A 13,284-nucleotide genomic window follows, 5' to 3' on the forward strand; every position below is an offset into this window, starting at 1 on the left:
AATATTGGTAGTCCTTTTGAATGCAAACAGGGGCCTGGGGATCTGTGTGCCACCGCTCTGTAAAATGGTCCAACATTTATTAATGAGTTTTTTAACAGTATTGGACAAGGGAGTGTACGTGGATACAAATGTCAGACGAGTGTCTGGTTCCTTGACCACTGGTACCAATAATGCATCCCTGTGGTTGCTGTGAGCCCTCTTATAGACAGTGTTGATAACGCTCAGGGGATAGTGTCTATTGTGAAGTTTGTGCTTGAGGTCATGGGCCTGAATATCAAATAATTGAACCAAGCTTCAATTATGACGTAGTCTTAAGAACTGGCCAAAAGGAAGATTGTCACGGGGGCCTTCGGGTGGTGACTGTCATAAAGTAGCAGTCTATTGCGGTCGGTACTCTTCTGGTAAGTATATGTAATGAGCTTACTGTTGTCAATTTTAATCAATATGTCCAAGAAGGAGACCTGATTGGGAGAAGTGTGAGCAGTGAATATCAAGAAGGGGTCCAGAGTATTGACCCAATTGGTGAAAAGTTCCCCCTTTTTTGTGTACAATAAATAATGACAATATAAGATACTCTAAAGTCTCAAACAGAGACAACATGTATAACAACTAATTCCACATGTTTGGAACTTCCAAACGTTTTTACTGACTCTGTATTGCTTAACAAAACCAAACAGAATAGCATGAATTACATCAGTAGTAAATCAACAGACACAGTTAAAGAATACCAGGTCAGGAAGGCAAATTGGCGTAATATGAGGAACAGGAAATCATATTTGGTCAAGATTGGAATCGTTTCAATCTTACAATAAGGCAGACATTGAATTCAAGAGCTTTAGCCCTGGTCCTGTCATATTTCCCTGGTCTGGAAGATGTTTACCTGGTCACTGCCTGCTTCAGACATAATGTTAGACCTGACAGCCTTAGGATGGTCTTTCCCCAGTTTTTTGCCTTCATCCCTCCATTTTTCTGACCTCGTTTGTGCTAGATTTAAGACTCTGCACACTTTACCAATGCTGATCAGTGCTAGAGTGCTTGTGCTCTCGCACCTAAGCATGATAATATTGGCTCCTACCCAATTGGCATGTTTAATCTACTTATATGTCTCTAGTAAAGAGCAATTCCTGTGCCCAGGGCCTTAAATTAAATGGCACTAGTAGAACTGCAACACTGATTGTGCCTAAATAACTAGCCCCTTATTCTCTGGCCTGCCATTGCAGGGCCTGTGTGTGCAATTTACTGCTTTACTGCCAATTTGACTTGGTACTTAAAACCCCTTCCCAAGCCTTAAACTCTCCTTTTATTACCTATAAGTCACCCCTAAGGTAGGCTCTAGGTAGCCCATAGGACAGGGTGCTATGTATCTAAAAGGTAGGATATGTACTTTTAACTTTTAAGATTTACATGTCCTAGTAGTAAAAAAAATCCCAAGTTCATTTTCACTATTGTGAGGCATCCTCCTCTCATAGGGTAACATTGGGAATTCCTTAATATACTTTTAAGCAGTAGTTCATGATTAGAAAGGAGTAGCTGCATCATGTTTCATATCTTTGGATATGTAATGATGAATCCTCTTTACTGATAAATTCAGATTTAACATTACTATTTTAGAAACACAACTATTAGAAAGTAAACATTACTTTGCTCTTACAGATCTGTGTGCCTGCAGCCTGTCTCCAATACATGTCTGGAGTGTGTGACAGCTATATTTTGTGCATTCCCTCTAGAAAGCCGCAAGCACAGGGCAATTAGGTGTATCTGAGTACTCATCTGTATTTTGGTGCCTGTTCTTGGGCAGGAAGGGTGGGAAGGGATGGCATTTACATCTGAATAGGAAGTGCCTCTCACCATATAAAGGGCCGAATACCTACTACTGATAGTCTGGAGCCATGGCTGGGAAGAAAGGACCTTTTTGTACTTCAAAGACCCTTCTTTGAAGTCTCTCCTTCTTCAAAGACACAACTGGATATAAGTACTAGGTCTCTGACCAAACCAAATCAGACACTTTTGGATCTACAATAGGACTATGTCAGGTCTAAAGAACTGCTGTGCTGAAACAAGGACTGATAAGGTGCTGGACTGCTAACATGGAAAGACTGCTTTTCTGCTGTACTGCCCTGCTGCCCTTTGACCCTGCTGAGGGACTGTTGGCCTCTGCTTGCACCACAAGTGATCTCCAAAGGCTTGCGGGGTTGCTTCTTGTTGTGTCAGACTCACAAATATTGACGTCTCTTTCCCTGTTCCTGTGACTGGTTCCCTGGAAGTGGACTCAGATACATGCATCAACAATAGCACCCATTAGGGCCTATTTACAAAGGAATTTTGGAGTATGTAAAGTATTACTCCTAAATTCCATTGAAAATTTCCCACAAATATCTGAAATTGTAATATATTTGGAATATTCATATTATATTAGTGCAAATAGAAAGCACTGAACTTTCTTTGCACTTTTATTAATAGGGAGTTAGACGTTTCAGGGCTAATAGACAAAGGCATGTAAAAGTATGTAAAAGAGTGCTCCTGTTGAGCAACGTTCCATAATCATAGATACTTTGTGACTTAGCCCATACTCAGGGGGTTTGATGCATCCACTTTCCTGAGAGGGCCTTAAACACTCACTTAGCACCGCACTTTGGAAATAGAAACAATTCTCGTTTTGAGCTGCTATGATTGAAGGCATTTTAAAATACTTGCAGAATACTTTTTAAACTCTTTCAACAAGTAAGACGTGCTGTGTTTAATTCATTTTTTCTTCTCTGCACTTTCTTTGCACTTTACCCTGAAATTAGAGACACTATGCAGAGCATGTTGGATCCCACACTGTCACTCCTCCTTTGTGGTGGGTATAGTGTGCTTTTCTTGTCAGACATTTTTGGAGATGAGTAGGTCAGCGTTCTAGTGCTGACCTGCTAATGTTCCCTATTCCCCATAAAAATAGGGCCTATGCACAGATGCTCTGGTTTGAAGCATCGGCTTTCCAGAGAGCGCCTTAAACAATCACTTAACACTGCACTTTGGACAGAGAAACAATTCTTGCTTTGAGCTGCTATATTTGGGGGCATTTTGAAATATTTGTGGAAAGCGTTTTAGACTTTTTTAACAAGTAAGGTGGACTGTGTTTAATTGGTTTCTTTACCTTCTCTGCACTTTCTTTGCACTTTACCTTGAATTTGGGGGCATGACATGGAGCCTGTTAGAGCCCATGCCATAACTTCTCCTCCTTTGTGGTGGAGATTGTGTGCTTTTCTTGTCGGCTATTTGTTGTGGAGCAGGTCAGATGCTGACTTGCTAATGTGCCCTTTTCCCATAAAAACAGGGCTGATGCGTGGATGTGCATAGTAAGTGTACCGCTGGCATGACAAAGGCGTGTCATACCAAGCCCATCTGTTCCCATCCATGCCTGCACAGCGCCAGGGGTCAGGAATGCTGCCCACATGGATAGTTCTCCTACAGAGGGTAACCACATTTAATGTTCTAGTGCTGAGTTAATGAATTGGGGTTGTACAGTTAGTAGGGAGGGCTGTGCTATCTTTAATCTTGCAAACTCTCAAACATATTGTTGCCATCATTGTAACTGGCACACATGCCAATGGCATTTGTTACTTGTATAAAAACATGCCATTGCTGTGGCTAAATCTACTTATTACATTAGCAAAAGTAGGGCTGCCAAAAAAACTCCCAATGAATCATTTAAGATGGTGAAAGACTTTTCCATACCGCCGACTTAGCAACCCTTGAAAACGATTTGTAATAATAATACAGTATATTTCAGAGACAAGATCTTTAAGATCTATTCCGAGTTCAATGTACATGAGGAAAAGGCCCCGCCTTGTATTGACAATGGAAGATCCCACAAATCATCATTAATTCTCTGCTTTGTCTGTTTTCACCCCTATCTCCCCACTTAAAGTACAAAATCTCCTTATGAGCCTAATATTAGGCTCACCTGATGATCCCTGTTTTCCTAGAATTCTCCAACTTGCACCAGACTTGATTATGACTTTTCTTTCACCAGATATTGTCTACAGGAGTATTTATTGAACTGTGGAAGGAGGCAGGAGTCACCCCCTCCAATAAAAGCCAGTGGGGATGCAGAGAATATGAAAAATCTGCACCCTGTTTCACTGCTGCCTACAGCAGCAAACATTTCAGAAAATATTTAAACCAGGAACTGGCTGAGTTTTATAATTGCCCGTGATCTATGGGACCCCTCATAAAATGGATTTCGCAGTGGTCAAATCACTGATTTGGCACTGGTTGCAGATGCACATTCTATATGCTGCCAAGTAGATCAGGGTTGTGCCTCTATTCTATTAATGCAGGATCTGTCTGCAGCATTTGATACAATATCCCCATCCTGCCTGGTGCACAGATTGCGTCATGCAGACATGAGGGATATGACTCTGTACCTCCTAGAGTACTTTGTGACTATTAGGACTCATATAATCGGCTGTGGCAAGTTTAGGACAGAATCATTCCAGCTTCCAAGAGCGGTCCCACAGGGGTCCTCCATCAGTCTGACCCTTTATAATATATATTTTGCCCCCATAGCTAGACCTGTGAGGTCTTTTGGATTTCAGGTGTTGTCCTATATAGAGGACACGCAAATCATTGTTTCTTTAATTGATGATTTGCCTGGGATTTCTGATAAGTTTAAGCTCTGTATGGTCAGTTTTATACTTGGATGAGGAAGAATTATCTGAAATTAAATGCCGATAAGACAGAGATCATTTGTTATTGGAACACAGCAATCAATATGGTCGGAAATCTGGTGGCCTCAGACGTGTAGCCCATTACCTATACCAGTTGCTTCGGCTAAAAACCTAGGTGTCATTTTTGACACCTCCCTCACCTTTGATACTCAGGTCAATAGAATTGTAAGCTCCTGCTTTTATATAATCAAAATCCTTTAAAAGGTTTCCTCACTTATTCCGGAGGAGCTTAGAGCAGCAGTGCTTATTTGGTCTAACAACGACGCACCTTGATTATCCCAACACCTTATATTTAAGCATTAATGTGTCCTCGCTCAACAGACTGTAGGTCATTTAGAATGAGCCCTTCAACTGGTTCTGAATGTTCCTACACACCTCTCAGTGAGGGGGGGTATGCTCTCCCTTCACTGGCTTCCTGTTAGAAACCGTGTGACATTGAAGGCGCTCTGCATCGTATTTTTGAACCTCCAACAGCAAGGGTCTGTGCATCTGAAAACAGCTTTTCGTTGGTACACCCCAAAGAGACATCTTAGATCATCTTCCTTTGGGAAGGTGACTATTCCAAGATTTCGGAAAGCCATATGGAGCATCAGCTCCTTTTCTGTAGCTGCTGAAAATGTGTGGAACACTCTGCCCACTCATATTACAAGTCTGGATTCTTTGGCAGCTTTTCAGAAGCAATTAAAAACGTGTCTTTTCACTCTTCCGTAATTGGCAGTTCTTGTGGATATAGAGGGTGCTTCTTTCTCCTTTTTTGTGTTTTTAGCGCTTTGACGCCTTTGCATAATGCGCTTTATAAGTATCCTTCCATTCTATACAAGTGTGGATTTTATTTGTAGCAAATTATAAGCCGCTCCAAGAGCATTTACACATATTTTCATACTTTATAGTAAATTCCAATGCCTTATTATTCGTTGTGTTTTTCAGACAACAAGATTTTCTTTGAACAGTTTACCTGTTAAAGAGCCTGTACAATTTATGTGCAGGTCAATGAATTCAGCACAAGTAGATGTACTCTGGCACTAACAACCTTTGTTTAGATAATCTTTAAAATTTGTTTTTGTCAGAGGTCCAGCAATGAATTGTTTTGACGTTTTGTAAACCTAAATAAGAACGTAAACATGTTAATGTAAAAAAGTGTAAATATATAATCATGGAAGAAATTCCAAAGAGTTGAATACTACTAAATTAAAACCAGACATGCTGTTTCTGACCTAAAACAATGCACTAAAACATATTTCTTACAGCATTAATTTTCCAACTATAGGTTTATTTGGCCCCCAGAAATGTTGCTATGGGTGTGCAGTTGCCGAATATACACATTGTTTTAATTATTAGCACATAGAAGTTATTTGCTGACACAGCTGTCAAGATTACAACCTTGATTCTAATTCCGTTGCAGATGCAAACTCCAGGTTGGCTAGTATTTGCCGATGTGCTCGTTATACATGTACTGTTTGTCCTTGTGCTAACTGCCTGGCCCGTGTTATTTTCTCTCATGTTTTCAACAGTTAGAACTGGGTGAGAAAACTGTTGGCAAATAGCACAAGGTTCTGATTGGACCACATTAGTAGGCATTGCATGGGCTCCTAGCAAACAGGTTACAATCAAGACAAGAGAACTGTAGCCACGTGGGTGGTCAGTTAGATAGACCCTGCATCTAGTGATGTTGAAATAAACACGATGGTGAAAAAAAGTATAATTCGTTTATTCAAATTAAAGTCTGCGCATAGTAAACGCCTTCTGCTGTTTATATGTGATTTAATTGGTAAGAAATGTGGTCCCAAACTTGAGGTTATTTTGTACCAACATTTGAATGTTTTCATTGGAGACTGGAGAAAATTTTGCATCATGATCATTACTGAGAGGAAAGCCCAGGCCAGGAGTGGATTTGTGGTCAAGAGACGTCAGAAATTTGCAATTTCCAATGTTAGGTTTTCATTATTCCAGTATTTCCCAATCACGGTTACGCAAAACTCTAAGGTTCGCCTGGCAGACATCAGGAATTCTGTAAGAAGTTGTGTAATAATTTGTGAAACACAATAAATAGATAATACAAAAATTGTAAATGAGACATTTGAAAAGCTATGAAGAATTCCAAGCAACCCCCGAAGTATTAGGAGATTTTTGTCGCAATTAGCAGTACTAAAGAATCTCCAAGTGTTACGCAGTGCCTCTTTGTTTGTTTTTCCATAGTTCATAACTAAGGTCATATTGAGTTATATTGTGACTGCATTAGTTTTCTATTGTTATGGAACTACTTTGTGGGTAGTGACAAAAAAACAAACCTTTTGCAGCCAAGAGAAAACCAGTAGCCCTGCAAATACACTTTCTAGAAGCTTTGCCCTTATCGGTAGGTCATGTTCCCAGACTCCGTTTCATTTGCTGATTGGTTTAGTGCCAGGATACATTCAAGGGTGATAGTGCGCTTTACAAATACACATAACATAACATTGGTTTTCGATCTTCTACTCGTTTTTAATAATTTCTGATCTCCATGCTACCAAATTGTTCGAGAAGGTTATGTTTCTTAATTTAAGAGAGACCATTTAACAAGCTAGCCAGTCTTTAGTAGACATTACAGTTTTATGGATTTAGGCGATAGTGATCATCACATCAGGGTATTTTCTTTGGTTTTGATATTTATCCCCTTTACATGCCCACACCATACTGTGAGGGCACAGTAGTGTAAATATCACTCATTCTGTTGGCGTATATTTTGGTGCAGAATCACTCTCACTAGCAACCCCCTGTTCGAAGTGCCATGCTTATTCCCAACCAAAGGGATTGACTTGATTTAATTTGATATCATTTTGAGTAACCTTGTGGGTGGCCAGCAGCTTGTTCCATGCTGTAAAATCAGTGAGAACTGCACCATGAGGAGTGCCAGAGGGTACTGCTTCTTTCTGCCATTTGAGTAGTTTTTCTGCTTGAGCAGCAGCTGTCTCATCAGAGGTTTGCCTGCACTCAAAGCTTCAAGTGGAACACAGAGTAAGGAAAACTCTGTGAAGTCTGCCTACAGAGTGGTATTTTTCACCCACCCCTAATTACTTATTCAATAGAACCTATGAAAAGTGATTTTAATTTATCTTCACAAATAGATACTGCCTTCAGAAATCTGAAAGAAAACGTTGGACCAAACTCTCACCAAGTAAATTTGGAGGCGTTAGACAAAATGAGAGGTGCTTTGGTTTAATCTATCATTTTTATTGAATTGTTATGCTGAAATGCAAACTTTTAATTTGTAGAAAAGTAATGATATTTTTTTTTGTGATCTTAAATGAGATTGGAGGTGGGTGTTCTAGAATATTTTTCCAGTCCCAAATAGTGGCTAAACGTCTTATGCAAACTGTGACTTTTGAAGACCTGAGCAAGTGGTACTTATTTGTGATGTTGTAACCTGTCCTGTATGCTTCTCCAAACTCCTCTTTGACTGTTGTTCACCAAACATCTCCTTGCTTCACTAGTTGCATTACTGCTAGTGCACATCTGCAGCGGTATTGCCACCCTTAGGCCCTCCCATCCCATCATTTCATTAGGGCTTCTCTTAGTGCTCCCTGCCTTTTCCAGTGCCCCCTAGGCCCTCCCACCCCACCAACAGTAGCAAGGGCTCTTAGTTTCCCCTGTAACAGATCACCTCCCTGCCCCCTATCTTTGTTGGGAGCATCTGATCCTCACATTCAAAACCTAATGAGATTTCCAGTTCCTGTGGCATTTCGCCATTATTTTTATTTTGCGTGTGGCCACTGGGCACAGCCTATAAATACCAAGCCCACTCTCTGCTTCGAGAGTTCTTCCGAGTAGGAGCTTGCAGTTTCTCTGGAATCTACCTGCCTGACTTTCGGTGTATCTTCCGCTGGGAATCCACGAACACCGATCCTCCTGGAAGCTTCCCTGGATGAATCTTCCATCTGGCTCTGAAAGAAAGGGGCAAGAACACTTCAAAGATAATGGAAACCAACATTGGTCAGCAAACGGGAAATAGGTCTGAGCAGTGAACCTAGTCAGAACACAGGGATATAATTTATCTTAGTTCACTACTCGCTGGTGCAAACATTTTGCTTTTGCCCTATATCTGTGAGACTTTTTAAAAAGGGCCTAAAGGACATACATTCCACAATACCAATTGAGGTGAAAGGATCATTATCAATACCCATGAACAGTTTGCTTTGGTGAGTGTTGAGAACAATTGGGATCGAAAATATAATCATACTTGTAATGACTTTGAACCTGATTATGACTTTGATGGTCCGGCTACGAGACAGCCGTTGTGGCGGTCGGGAGAAAGGTGCCAATCTGGCGCCATCCCGACTGCCGTATTATGATGACACTGCCGGGTTGGTGGTGTGTCTGTGACGGTTGCACTGCGTGGCATGCTTCTGTTCATAAACTGAGCCTGAAGCACATGCAGACGTAGTGCAGTTTTATGTGCACATGCACACAGTGCAGACATAGGGGGCACAACATGTGCCCCAAGCCACACTACCCAAATGGGACAAATGGCCCTAGGGCCCTGTTTGCAGCCTCTTCCCTGCATTCTGCTGAGCTTTTCAAGGCAGGTCGTGATCAGCACTGAGGTGCCGGTATTGGTACCGCCACAATGGATCACGCCATACCGACGGCCACGGGATCCAAAGTCCTTGCGGTTGTGGTGGTCAGGCCACCAGTTTCATAATCTGGCAGTTGGACCACCAAGGAAGTGGCGGTCAGACCACCACCACGGATCCCAGGACTGCCGTACTCGTAATCAATCCCTTTGGTTTTGTTAATCTTGCAATGTTTGGAATGTTAATGCAAATATTTCTTTAATATTTCTTATATAGATCCTGGACTAGAAAAGTCAGTCTACAATAAGCCAGTCCTCCTAGTTGGTAACAAGGGCATTAGTCAACTCTCATTTGAACAGAAAGTAACAAAGCTCCACCCTGATCTCAACATCCTCAAACCCCCCTTTCCCCGGAGAAGCAACCACCAGTACCCATAGCCATCTGTGTTTTGAAGGTGCTTAACCAGGGTCTGAGTGCACTCTCTTTGCTCCCACAGATGCCTCTTGTTCAGGTGAGTTTTTCTTGACAGGAAACCAAGCCCACAAAAATTAAGTCTGCATGAGCAAAGAATCTAATTCTCAAGGCTTTGGCAATTTAGCCCAGACCCTTTCCGTTCCTTGTCAGTCCCCTACATTGGAAGGAATGGCACAGCTCCCAGAAACCACTCAGGCAAAACTCTAAATACTGCAGTTGAAGAATCAGGCTCTTAAGTCAGAATTGATAAAATACAAACCACATACCGATCCTTGGGAGAAATGTCCTGGGTAACATTAAAGATTAAAAAAACATACATACGTCCATCCACATTAGGGTCACCTGGTGAGTAGTTAGCTCATGAGTTGCTGCTGAACACATAAGCAATGTTCTTTTGACTCTGACAGGCCTTACTCCAACCCAGAATGTTTCAGTGCAAATAGTGCTAAATTCAGCAAATTTATGAATTAATGTCACCTACAGTTTCTTTGCTGAGCTCACGTTTTCCCAAATGATGTGCCTAAAACAGCCTTTCCCATTTCCTACCTAGCTGGCAATGCTGTCTCTTGATCAATTCCACTGGTACAGAATGATGACCCAATTCTATATAATTATCCAATTTCAAAGATCAAATGTGGCAGCTCTTTGTGAAGCATACATATAAGCAAGACAGCCATAACAAGCTCTTAAGTTTATGACAGGGCAATGAGGACCTCCTTACTTACTCACCACTTTCACTCACATGGTTTCGGAAACCAACTGGCACGGGGACCATCGAACTTTATTGTTTTCAGAGGATTGTCCTCAATAGAGGAGACAAGAAAGATGCAAAAGAGAACACGACCTTGGATGGAACAGAACCAATGGAGATTGGTGGGGTATAAGGTCCTTTGACCCTATAGAAAAAAAGAAAATGCTGTAAACTGAACATATGTATTTGCTGTGAAAAACAGGTGCACTTTGCCAGGGAGTGTCTGGGAAAGCACAAGGCGTCCAGGAAAACAACCACTTTGCTAATCTTTTGGATACCCAGGAGCAAAACTGGTGGGCTTGGGAAGGGAAAAGGTCGACTTCCAGAGTGATGCGACTAACATGGTCCTACCGTACCTTGCTAATACCAGAACATGAATCCCAAGACATTTCATCATAACGGTTACTTTTTGCTCTTCAATCAGGTGCGAAAAGGTCTTCCCATGCTATTGCACTCTGGGGCCACAGGTACATTTTTAGATACCTCCTTAACTAAGAAGCTAGGAATTGCCTTAATCAAAAAGGTGTACCAGAACCAGTATGAGCTTTGTGACTATGGGCACCCGGAGACACTCCAATTTGTTCTCAAAGACACTCCTATATTTGCGGCCATTTTGGGAGTTTCATGGCCCCACGATTGAGTGGTCTACTAGGAAAGTCATCTTAGATTCCTGTTTCTGTCTACAATCCTTTTGCCAAACAGCCACAGACTGGACCATCCTTTTAGTTTGTGCCATGACATATGCCCAAGCTTCTGAGTTCTTGCCTGATCCTTATTAGAAACTTGCTTATATTTTTAACAAAGCCAAAGCCACCACCTTGCCACTTCAAAGGGACTTTGCCTGCAGAATTGACCCAGTGCCAGGAAGAAGCCTAACTTGCAGTCACATTTATACTTTGTCAGAGCCAGAAGATCAACATCTTCGAGAATGCATGGATGAATTATTGGTGTGCAGGTTTATTTGGTATTCTTCCTTTCCGCTCTCATCCCCATTGATCTTTGTCCCTTGAAAAAATCAGGAATTAAGAACCTGCATCAATTACAAGGCCCTCAATAAAGTAACTATTAAAAACAGATATCCTTTGCACTTGATCTCAGTCATGTGGGATCCTATTATTAAGGCTTCCTTCTACATCAAATTGGATTACGTGGATTGTACCATTTGAATTTTGTCCATGAAGGAGACAAATGGAAAACCGCATTCCAAGCTATGGGCTTAAATATTGGCGAATGGGTTACTCCGTCACAATGATGACAGATATCCCATCCGCTGAAATCTAAAACCCATTATTTCCTACAGAATTTAGATTTTGGCAGTCAGGATATCCATCACTGTTGTGATGGAGTAACCCATCCTCTAATATCTAAATCAGGCCCCAAGTTCGGTTTATTCGAATATAACCTTAAGCCATTCAGTCTCGATAATGCTTCTGCAGCTTGCCAGTTTGTTTGTCATTGTCCATGTTGACGATAATTAGAATTTTTTCCAGCACGAAGAAGAACATATCACTCATGTGAAAGATGCCCTAAAGCTAAGGGACAACCAGCTGTGTGCCAAGTTAGAAAAATGTGTTTTCCACACCCACCAAGTAGAATTCCTGGGGTTTTTATCTCCCCAACAGGCATCCCAATGGATAAAAGGAATGTGGAGGCAATTTTAAAATGGCCAAGGCCCTCTAATGTAAAAGAAGTTCAGTACCCGCTAGGATTTGCCAACTTCTATTGATGACTTGTAACAGAGTTTTCTGACACAGTCAGCCCTATTACCCAATTGCTTAAAAATGGAGTGGTATTTCCTTGGGATCTAGAAGCAGATAAGGCCTTACAGATTTTGAAGGAAAACTCACCATTGCCCCCATCCTACACCATCCAGATTTGACGCTACCATTTTTAGTGGAAGCAGACACTTTTCATTTTGCTGTTGGCAGTGTTCTCTCACACAGGAATGAAAGACAGGGCAGTTACTTCCTATACATTTAATCCAAAAAGCTATTATTAGAATATAGACAAAGCAGAATTACACTATAGCCTAGAGGGAACCTTTAGCTACAAAAATGCCTTCCATAAAAAATGTCATTATCTGTTGAGAACTATTGATACAGATAATAGGAATTAAAAAATGTAAAATCTTCTTTAGTGAATGTAATTTTATATAACCTATCACCCGGGCACAAAACAGGCAAAAGCGGATGCCCGATGTAGAATACGAAGAAATTCAATTGAAAATCAGTTTACCCACCATGCTTTACCTATGCTGCTAAGTGACAAAATAATGGGACTATGTTAACCAGGTAATTTCTGGCAACAGATACAAGAAAAAACTCGGTCCCTAGAACCTTGCACCTGCCTGTTAGACCCACAGAACATGAGAAAAGATGGCTGTTTTTATCATAACGTATGCTTGTACATAGTCACTGCATCATTACAACTAGAAATTCTGCAATTATGTAATTTGTCCCCTTTGTCAGGACATCCAGGGGAAGCCAAAACTAGGGAACTTTGTAAGAGATGGTCCTGGTGGGAAACACTTTCAAAAGATGTGCAAACCTTCGTGCAAACCTGTCCTACCTGTGCCAGAAATAAAGCTTCCCATTAATTACCAACAGGACAATTACAACCTACAGAAACCCCTCAAAGCCTTAGGCTTCCATTAGTATGGATGTTGTCACTGATCTGCCCAATGTGGATGGTTGCACTACGCTTTTAGAGGTGGTAGATTTGTTAACCAAAAGGGTTCACTTTATTCCATTGAAAAAGCTCCCCTCATGAAAATAATTGTTAGATATTTTTATCCATCATG

Source organism: Pleurodeles waltl, chromosome 11 (assembly GCF_031143425.1).
Source record: "Pleurodeles waltl isolate 20211129_DDA chromosome 11, aPleWal1.hap1.20221129, whole genome shotgun sequence".
NCBI lineage: Eukaryota > Metazoa > Chordata > Amphibia > Caudata > Salamandridae > Pleurodeles > Pleurodeles waltl.